Below are 10,389 nucleotides of genomic sequence, written 5' to 3'. Positions count from 1 at the left end.
TGGGGTTAATTGTCAAGTCCTGGGAGAGGTAGCTGTATCATTTGTTTTTCTTCTATCCCGTATCAGGTGGCTCTTCTGACATGAGACAGAGATTTTTGGAATTTACTTTAAAAAGCATGCTTGGGTTTAGAGAAGGAGAGAGCCACATTCCAACTCCAAAGCCAGCTTTGATTTTCAATTGCATTGGGACTGCAAAAAGACCATTTGCCTTATGTGTCTGGAGAGAACAGCAGAAACAAACATTTAGAGAAATTTATGAAATTTTATCCTGTTGGAGATGTGATATTCAATAGGCCAATTTACTCTTTCTTCAGACATTTGGGGGGGCGTGTTTTGTCCTTTTTCTTCACATGTCTCATTTGTCCAGTGTTCTTCAGATTCTTTAGCTGGATGCCTTCATTCTCCTGAAAGACAAAAACAAAATTCTGCCCCAACCCTAACTTTGGGGAGTTTCCTTTTTGGCAGGTTATATCTAATCAAATGAAAGCATTTGTTAGTCATGTAAGTTAGTTTAGATTGAATGGTCATGCTGGTTGATGGATGGACTATCACCTCTTCTAATTAAGAGGTCTCTTTTGTTCAAATTGAACCTTTATCAATTTTGATGGTATCCATAGCTTTTCTTCTCCTGAGGAAACAAAAGCAAAACTTCTTCTCCAACGTAACACGCTGTTAAATGTTTCAAAAAGACAAAGTCAATGGGCTGTTATAGAGGTTTTGAAAATGGGGAAAGAGTGTCAATTCTCAGGCTATTTCTGCAGTTTCCAATACTTTAAAATTCTCTGGACATGGGCTGGAGAGATGGCTCAGTGGTTAAGAGCACTTACTGCTCTTGTAGAGGACTGGGATTCGGTTTCCAACACCCACATAGTGGCTCACAACTATCTGTAACTCTAGGCCCAGAGAATCAGATGTGCTCTTCTGAGCTCTGCAGGTACCAGGCATGCACATAGTGCACATACATGCATGCAGACAGAACACTCATACTTACACATGAAAAAGCAGAAACAAAACAAAAAATGGTGGTGGCACACGCCTTTAATCCCAGCACTCAGGAGACAGAGGCAGTCAGTTCTCTGTGAGTTCCAGGCCACAGCCTAATCTACACAGAGTTCCAGGACAGCCAGGGCTACACAGAGAGATCCTGTCTCCAAAAACCAAACCAAAACAAAAACAAACAAACAAAACCCAAAAGGCTGGTTCCTTAGAGACCCCAGTGAGAACTAGAAAGCAAGTAAGGGACACAGTCTGGGGAGACACAAAGCTTGTGTTTAGTGTGTTCTTAGCACAAAGTCAGGGGGCATCGGAAGAACCACAGGTGATGTCAGCCCCCAGGACCTCACAAAATGCTACCCGGGGTCAAAAGCTCAGAGAGCCTAGAGGTGACAGCTTCATCAATCTTTAGAAGCCCAATCCCATGCTATGAATTCACATTGCTATTTGAGATGTTTTTCTTTTCTTAGAAGTATTTTTGTTCCTTCTCTTTTTAGATTTGCTTTTGCATAACACAGACATCTACCCGAACAAATATATTTGCCTTGCACTACTGGAAAAAGGGCAAGCAAACATGCCGTTCCTATGGTGTTTCGCCCACCTTGCTTACGTTACTCTCCAGGAGCGAGCATGTCACTAGCTCAGGGCAGCACTTTGGGTGTTTTCATTTGACCCATGGCAATGACTTCATCGGCTCCCTCTAGGCCAGTCTTTCTCAACACGGGGAGACTTTCTTTCCTTACCCCCCTAGAGACACTGAACAATGTTTGGAGACATTGGGCGTTTCACGTCTGGAGGTAAGGAGGCGGGGCTGACACCTGTACATAAAGACCAAGGAAGTTGACAAGGGATCTTCAGTGCACAGAACAGCCATCAGCCAAGAGCCGACCCCAACTGTGGAAAGTGAAGAGGTTGAAAAGACTGCCCTAACCACATCCCACAGCCATCATAACGCTCATTCCACAAGGACACCCCTCAGTCTGTCCTGCCCTAACACAACCACGCTTCTCTTTTGTTTGGGAAGACACAGGATTTACTAACCACCTACGTCACGTTTATTGAGTGCATTTCTGTACATGTTTCTTTGGATTTTCTAGCAGGTCATTTATGCTTCACACCAGTCTCAGGAGTTATTAATGATATTTTAACAGATATGGAAACTGAGGCCCAGAGGTAAGGGGTAAAGGCAGGATTTGCACCCAGGTACAGTGTCTGCAAAACTCTCTTAACACAATTCAATTCTGATGAGTAAATATTTGCAAGTGTGCTCAGGGACAGAATTTCCAGAGCCAGATAGTTTATTGCACCACATCTGAACCCCAGGAGCTGTGGGCATGTGGACAAGGTCTTCCCTTCTTGGTACAGCATGCTCTTTCACAAATGCCACTTTGTCCCTGGAGCCTGGTAGATTATGGGGAGGGAAGAAAAAGACACGGTGTTTGTTCTGGGAAACGGGAATGTCTGCATGAGAAAGTGGGCTGCTTTATGAGAGCCCAGGGGCAGCTGACATGGTACTAGGTCATGGTAGAGAAAACTGCTCACAGTGTAGTGGGCAGGAAGAAACGAAGACAGGCAGCCCGGGTCCTGTTATCCCCTCCAAGGGCACAGTCCCTGTAGGCTCCATCTCATAAAGGCTGTACTTCTTTCCAATAGTGCCAAGCTGGGGACTGAGCATATGGGCCTTTGGGGACATTTCTGGTCCAAGCAATAACATCATACATCTGGCAATCTCTCCTACCAAAAAAAAAAAAGCTAAAGAAAAGGAAGCTGGACATGGTGGCACATGTCTTTAATCACAGCACTTGGTGAGATAAACTGTGAGATCAATGCCAGCTAGGACTAGATTATGAGACCCTGTCTCAAAAAGTGGCTGTTTCTAATGTTTGATGACTAAAATACCTTAATCTCTAATTCCTAGATGTGTTTGTTGACTTGAATATGGAATTTGAGGCAGAAAAATTATGACTTTGAGCCAGACTGAGCAATATGACAAGATGGTCTCAAAAGAGAAGAAAAAATCTATCACTTAGTTGTGATAGATTTGAGAATCCTGTTCTCTCTCTCTCTCTCTCTCTCTCTCTCTCTCTCTCTCTCTCTCTCTCTCTCTCTCTCTCTCTCTCTCTCTGTGTGTGTGTGTGTGTGTGTGTGAACGAACATGCTTGTATGTGTACGTGTTTGACGTCTGATGTCTTCCTCAAGTACTCTCAATCTTATTTTTTGAGACAGTGTCTCTCACTGAACCTGAAGTTCACTGATGAGACTAGCCTAGCTTGCCAGCAAGCTCCAGGTATCCATTTATGTCTGTCATAAACATGCCACGAACTGCCAGGAAGTTCAGAGAAGCTTGGATAACAGCCACTCATTCTGTCCTGTACTTCTCATAAGGAAGTGTGATTCTAGCCGGTGTGCAGGATGGTCCTGGTTAATGATTGGCCTCGGGTACAGGTGCACACACAGTGTTTTACCGTGGAGTCAGGTATCCAATCTCAGGTCTTCATGCTTACTCAAAGAGTGCTTTACCAAGTCAGCCATCTTACTAGCCCCTAAGAATCCCACTGTTTCTGGGAGGAAAACTTGATCTACTTAAAGAAAATGTACAAGAGAAATTAAGATTTCTTTGGAACTAGTCAAGTAGAGGGCCTCAGTACTTTAGAACATTTCACCATCCACATGGCCTTCCTTCCCACTCTGTCTTTCACTCCTACCCTCTTGCCAACTCACACTGCAACCACGGCATGCCCATGTATTTTGCAAAGTGTTCAAGCACAGTGTGCAGGAAGCAAGTCATCCACCAGCTCTTAGGGATAAAAATTGGTGCTGCATTTAACGGTTTACATGATTAGTTTCTTTGTTGCACTGGTAGAACTTTCATAGCCGAAGTGTACCTGGTGTAAGCCAAAATTAGAAGGAAGCACAGTGGCACACACTTGAAATCCCAGCTCCTGGGAGGCGTGGTGGGAAAATCACAAGTTTGAGGTCAGTCAGAGCTACACAGAGAGACCATATCTTGAAAACAAATCACAAAACAAACAAACAACAACAACAAAACAAGGCTGTGAAATGTATCTCAGTTGCCTAGTATGCTCTTGTCCCTGAGTTCAAAAATCTCTAAGCCAATACCACCCACAGCATATACCAACTGTTTACGGAGTACTGATCCCAGACACTAAGTGCCAAACACCATTAATGTGAATATTCCATTTAATTCTCACAACAGTATTGCCATTTTATGGATGCAGAAATTGAAGCTTAAAGAAGTATAGTCACTTGCTCAAAGTCACAAAGATAGTGAATGGAAGTACGAGAACTCAAGTCTGGTCCCCAGACCCCTTGCTGTCCTGTATCCCACACTGGATCATGAAGATGTCATCAGGGTGTAAGAGTGTGACTTGGGAACGGGAGCCGGTGTCTGGAAGTTACTGGGATGAACCCCCTGTCTCCGTATTTAAATGTGGATCCATGCTATCTTGTTCAGGATACCGATGAGTTCATTTTGCCAACTGGAACTAACAAAACCCGAGGCAGATTTGAGCTAGCCTTCTCTACCATTGGAGGATATTGCGTGACAGGGGCCACATTTGGGGCAATGAACGGTCTGCTGTTAGGACTGAAGGAAACCCAGAGCATGGCCTGGTCCAAACCAAGAAACGTACAGATTTTGAATATGGTGACGAGGCAAGGGGCACTTTGGGCTAATACTCTAGGCTCCCTGGCTCTGCTCTATAGTGCATTTGGTGTTATCATTGAGAAAACACCAGGTGCGGAAGATGACCTCAACACAGTAGCAGCCGGAACCATGACGGGAATGTTGTATAAATGTACAGGTGGTCTTCGAGGAATAGTACGTGGTGGCCTGGCAGGACTGACCCTCACCAGTCCCTGTGCACGGTATAACAACTGGGAGCACATGAAAGCTTCCCTGCCCCAACAGTCACTCTGAAGATGTTGCCACCTCTGGACTGGGGGACATTTCATAGTCATCCAGATTGATTACTAAGTCAGTCTGGAGTTGCTTTCTCACGTGTACCGACAATTACTTTGAACAATTGGAGACTCTGATTTGCTGGGACAAAGATCATGGGTGGTTAGCCTGGACTGAACTGCTTGCCCTTAGTGAGTGGAAGCCAACCCCTTGGTGGCTCACTGAGTATGTGTTCTCTTCTCCTTTGGAGATGATCTTGCACCTGTTTTCTCTCCTACCCCAAACTGGAAAACCACTTACTCTCCAAATTCAGACCAGACTTATTTTCAACACTTTCATCACCATGTTTATCATTTAAAAATCTAAAACTACTGTTGCCCTGTATTCCAAATAAAGGGTGAAAATAGAACCAAAGTCATAATCCCAGCCAAAAAAAAAAAAAAAAAGAGTGTGACTTGGGCAGCACAGTACAGTGGCACTGGATCTGTAGTTTCTTCTCATAGACTGTCACTTACTCAGAGCATCTCCACATTATCTGTTGTGGGGAGAATGAGGTCATCTTCCTATAGGATAGGTTTGGCTTTCCCTGCAGGCACTCCTAGGAACCGCATGATGATCCAAGAGTGCCAGAACATGTTGAGTTGAGCCCATAAGGTGAGGGCCTCTCAGAAGTAAATGGAGACCTTTGTTCCCTTAGCAAAAATAAACAGTGATTCTCTAGTCATCAATAATAAGAGGTTGTTTTGTTGTTTGTTGGTTTTCTTGCTTTTAATGATCAGGAAGAGACAGATGGGTGAAGGACAGGGAAGAATTTGCTATTATTTGGGTATACCTTTGATTCATGCCTTAGCTCTGTCAATGGTACTCAACCCATGGATGGTGTATTAGTCATGACTAGAGGAACAATATATGTATTAATTGTATATAAAGGGGATTTATTAGAATGACTTGTTATGGCCAAACCAAGGGGCATTTGATGCTGTACTTTACCCATGTGTCAAACACTTTGTAGTACTATTGGCAGGTAAAACCTTTAAAAAAACAGGACCCAGGGCTAGGGGGATGACTAAGTCAGTAAGCTACCAGCCATGGAGGCACAGGAACAGAATCCTGGTGTTAAGGAGATGGAGACAAGAGAATCCTGGGGTTTTTTGGCCATGGTATGTAGCCTACTAGGCAAGCTCCAGGCCAGTGAAAGTCATTGTCAAAAAATAAATAAATAAACATAATAGATTGTACCTGAGAAATGGCACCTAAAGTAGTTCTCTGGCCTCCAACTGCATACAAATGTTTATACACATACATATAAGCAAAGTGGGAACCAGCAATGTCTTATGACGTTGGGGGTTGTGGGATCTCAGACCCTACTTTCTCTTTTTCACAACCATGAGTTGAATGGTCTTCCACCAGACACTCCCGCCATGATATGCTGCCTCACCACAGCAATGTCACCAGACCTCCAACACCATGAGCCAAAAGAAATCATTTCTCTTTATAAGTCAACTGATTGTCTTGGGAATGCCCTACAGCAATGGAAAACTGAGTAACACCTTGTGGTAATGAGTAGAAACATCCAGGAGAGAGCTTCTCAGAGGCCAGGGGTGCTACTAAGTGTCCAACAGTCCAGGACAGCTCACAACACAATTATCTTCTCCTAAATGGTGCTGGGTTGGGAACCCCTGTTCTCTAGAATAAAATGGGATAAGCATGTGGTACTTGAGTAAAGTTTATAATTTGTCGTCAACTTTCATATTTATCTGGCACCATACTAATCTCCATTGAAAAAAAAAGGGGGGTATTTGGAAGTTTAAATCATCCTGACTCCACATATCTGAATCTAGAATCAAAAGAAAAGTGATTCTCAACATACAACAAGTCACTACTCTCACTGCCCTGACGCACCCCCAAAATCATCAGTGAGTCTCTTGACTACACACTTTCTTAAGAAAGTGGGAGATTTGGATAACAATCATCCCAGCAAAATATGGTGGAAAAATGGAATCAAGGACATTCCAGAAATAGTTTGGAGAGAAACTGACTTGAAGGTAAAATGTGCAATTAAAAACAAAAGGATTTTAAAGAAAGAGAAGTAAAAATAGAGCAAAAAGAGATCTATGATGATTCCTCTTTATTGCCAACACAATAATAAATCATGTTTAGAAGTACCTATGAGATGAAGGAGAGGATTTCCATGGCGTTTTAACTGAGGAGGAAAGACACAACCTGAGAGTGCTCAATGATAGCACCACCCACAATGCACTGGGCCCTCCCTCATCAATCGCTAATTAAGAAAATGCCTTACAGGCTTTCCTGCAGCTAATCTTATGGGGCATTTTCTTAACTGAGGTTCTCTCCTCTCAGATGACTTTAGCTTGTGTCAAGTTGACATAAAACTATGCAGAACAGGGAGTAAGGGGCTAGCCTGCTTCTGTGTCTTGCTCAGTCTTTGGCTAAGGGCCACCCTCAAAATAGAATGTCCTCAGCCAACAATACTTTTGGCAGTAATTCCTTTCTTGATGAGGGAACCGATTTCTGTTTTTGGTAGTGACCCCAGAAAGCAGACCTTGAAGCAAGGATTTATGTGAAAGTGACTTATAAAGAAGGATTCCTAAGAAAATCCTGGGAGTGGGATGGTTAGACCAGAGAAAGGAGGGTGTCTATGAAGCTGGGAGAGATTCCAGGAAAAGTCTCACTGGCAGTAGCTTTGGGTGAGCCTCTATGATCCTCACATTTGGAACTGACCGATCAGAGGCAGCCCAGTGTCAGTCTGTCCCTGCATATCTGCCCAGTGATGTCAAAGCTGTTATAGTAAAATCCTGTACCTGAAGGCAAAGTGGGTTCTGGTGGTTTTAGGAGCCAGAAAATATGTAGGTGTTGGCTGCAAGAAGTGAAAGACAGGGTTGTATGAACAAGGGGGTGCTTGAGAATAGCAAGTAAACTTGAAGCAAGAGAGTAGGTGTGGTGGTCTAAATGAAAATGCCTCCATGTGTTCATATATTTGAATGCTTAATCTCCAGTTTGTGGAACTGTTTGGGAAGGATTAGAAGGTGTGGCCTTGTTAGAATAGGGCTGGACTTGCTGGAAGATAAGGTCATTTGAGTAAGAATGGCCCTCTTAGGCTCATATATTTGAATGCCTAGTCAGTAGGAAGTGGAACTCTTTAGAAGGATTAGGAGGTATTATTGGAGAAATTATTTTGGCCACTCCACGTAGTTAAAAGGATATTTATTAAATGGCGTAACTCACAAATTAAGTATTGGGTAGGTCGCAGGGTCTGGGGAAGGTGTAATGCAGTCTAGCGGTGTTCTCCGGAGCTCTGCACAGTCAATCTGCACCGGTCAGCGTTCCGGCACCGAGAGAGCGCCCAGAGCGAGCGCTGGCCCATCCAGCTCTCCGGTCCCCAGGCGCCTCCCCTCGCCCCGCCTCGTAGGCGTGACAGTTGCCAGAGTCTCAATGGGGGTTGGAACTTCCAGAACCAAGCTGGGATGGCTACCCACTACAAGGTATGGTTTTATTGGGGGAAGTTTGTCACTGGGGGTGGGATTTGAGGTTCTAAAAGTCTATGCCAGGCCCAGTATCTCTCTCAATCTCTCCCTCTCTCTCTCAGCATCAGGATATAGCTCTCAGCTACTGCTCCAGCACGATTTGTACCACCATGCTCCCTGTCATCATGATAATAGATTAAGTCTCTAAACCCACAAGCAAGCCTCCAATTAAATGTTTCCTTTATAGGAGTTGCCTTGGTCATGGTGTCTCTTCACAGCAACAGAACAGTAGCTAAGACAGTGGGGTTCTAGAGGTTCCAGATACAGGTTGATCCCAACACAGCATCAATGCAGGAAAAAAATACAAAAAGGAAAATCAATTGTTTTTGAAAGTTTGTGTGTATGAAAATGTCATAATGAGACACATTATTTTAAAAAATGTTTTTGAAAAAAATCTTAAACAATAGCAAAAGAAAGTCTGTAAGGCTATTCATTTAAGAGTCAACCCTGACATATATTTTTTTATTTAAAAAAAAAAAAAGAATCAGGGTGTTGTGAGGATATCTTTCTCCAGAGCTGATGATGCTCCGAGCTCCTTGTCAGACATTTGAAAGACCCGGGAAGACTTGATAAGCTGTTGCAGTCCCTTTAGCGGACAATCGAGATGGCCTTGCACACCTAGGGGTTCTGTGCTCTCAACTCCTATTCAGTCAATGTTGTATTGAAAATGTTAATTTTAAAAATCATCTGAAATCTAGGAGTGGCAGAGCTTGCCTGTAACGCCAGCACTTGGAAAGCTGGGGCCAATAGAGCCCGATTTCCAGCCCAGCTTGGAATACAGTAAGACCCTTCTCAAACAACAACAACAAAAAACTATAGATAGAAGTTTTTGTCCCTCAAGTAGCTCCCAAACAAACACACTAAGGCTTATATTAATCACAAATTCTAGGCCAACAGCTCATGCTTATTACTAACTAGCTCTTACAACTTAAATTAACTCATTTCTATTAATCTATGTATTGCCACATGGCTCATGGCTTTACCTGTCCTCCAGCACATCTTGCTCCCTCTGTGTCTCCTGGCAAGACCACTGACTCCACCCTTCTTCCTCCCAGCATTCTCAGTTTGGCTGTCCTGCCTATACTTCCGGCCTGGCTACCAACCAGTCAGTTCTTTATTAACCAATGAGAATAAAATATATTCACAGTGTACAGAAGGATTATTCCACAGCATAAAACAACCTACAGGAGTGTCTTACTGAATTTTTCCTTGCCCTTAAATAATACAATATAACTTTCATATAACATTTACATTGTTTTAGGCATTATCCATAATGTATATGTGTGAGGAAGATGTATATAGGTTCTGTAAAAATACAGCATTTACACAAAAGACTTGTAAGTAACCCCAATAAACTTGTTGGTTCACCAGATTAGATTGTGGTGGGGAGAGGGGGCTAGAGCCCATCCCTCAGAATAAAGATACACTATACCATGTGCTATGTGATGATTTGCCCCAGATTAGAATATTCTGTACTGGGGGGAAATTCATTAAGACTCATTAGGTCTTAAAGACTAGGGAACTTCTTGGGAGAGACTCCTTAAGACTCAGGAAGTAAACAACTCAGAAACCTCAGGAAGTCCCTAGAACCAATCAAATGAACTAGCCCCACCCTCCCACCCCACTCCCCAGAACAAATAAACAATAAGGACTGCTGGGAGAAATGTAGCCCAACCAATCTGCCTGAAAGAAACACTCTCCAACCTGGTGAACTGCCTGCAGGTTGAGTAATGAGCTGTAGGGAGATCCAGGGTTCCAGCATTCCTGTGCCTTCCATGCTGGGGCAGGTTTTCAGTGGCGCAGCTTCCTCTGAGTTGTACCTGACCCTGAAAGTAGCCCCTCACTTACTCTCCTCTAAGTAATCCCAATAAACTCTGGTTCACCAAATTGGACTTCAGTAGTATTGTTAATTTGTTCTGTTATTGGCCC

At 43.4% G+C, this 10,389-nt stretch overlaps 1 long non-coding RNA gene and 1 pseudogene across 1 annotated transcript; one reads left to right on the top strand and one right to left on the bottom strand.

Annotated features, from left to right (window-relative positions):
• Positions 1-317: 317 nt before the first annotated feature.
• LOC143273014 (uncharacterized) lies at positions 318-6,595 on the bottom strand. The gene is made up of 3 exons (XR_013050816.1): positions 6,466-6,595; positions 5,431-5,607; positions 318-404 (listed from the first exon to the last, which is right to left on the bottom strand). It is a non-coding gene; the product is annotated as an uncharacterized LOC143273014 (long non-coding RNA).
• Positions 4,385-5,541, top strand: LOC102922083 (mitochondrial import inner membrane translocase subunit Tim23 pseudogene; annotated as a pseudogene).
• Positions 6,596-10,389: the final 3,794 nt, after the last annotated feature.

The sequence above is a fragment of the Peromyscus maniculatus genome, chromosome 4, assembly GCF_049852395.1.
Source record: "Peromyscus maniculatus bairdii isolate BWxNUB_F1_BW_parent chromosome 4, HU_Pman_BW_mat_3.1, whole genome shotgun sequence".
Lineage (NCBI taxonomy): Eukaryota > Metazoa > Chordata > Mammalia > Rodentia > Cricetidae > Peromyscus > Peromyscus maniculatus.
The sequence above is the reverse complement of the archived record's forward strand: the minus strand, read 5'-3'. Positions and strand labels throughout refer to the sequence as shown.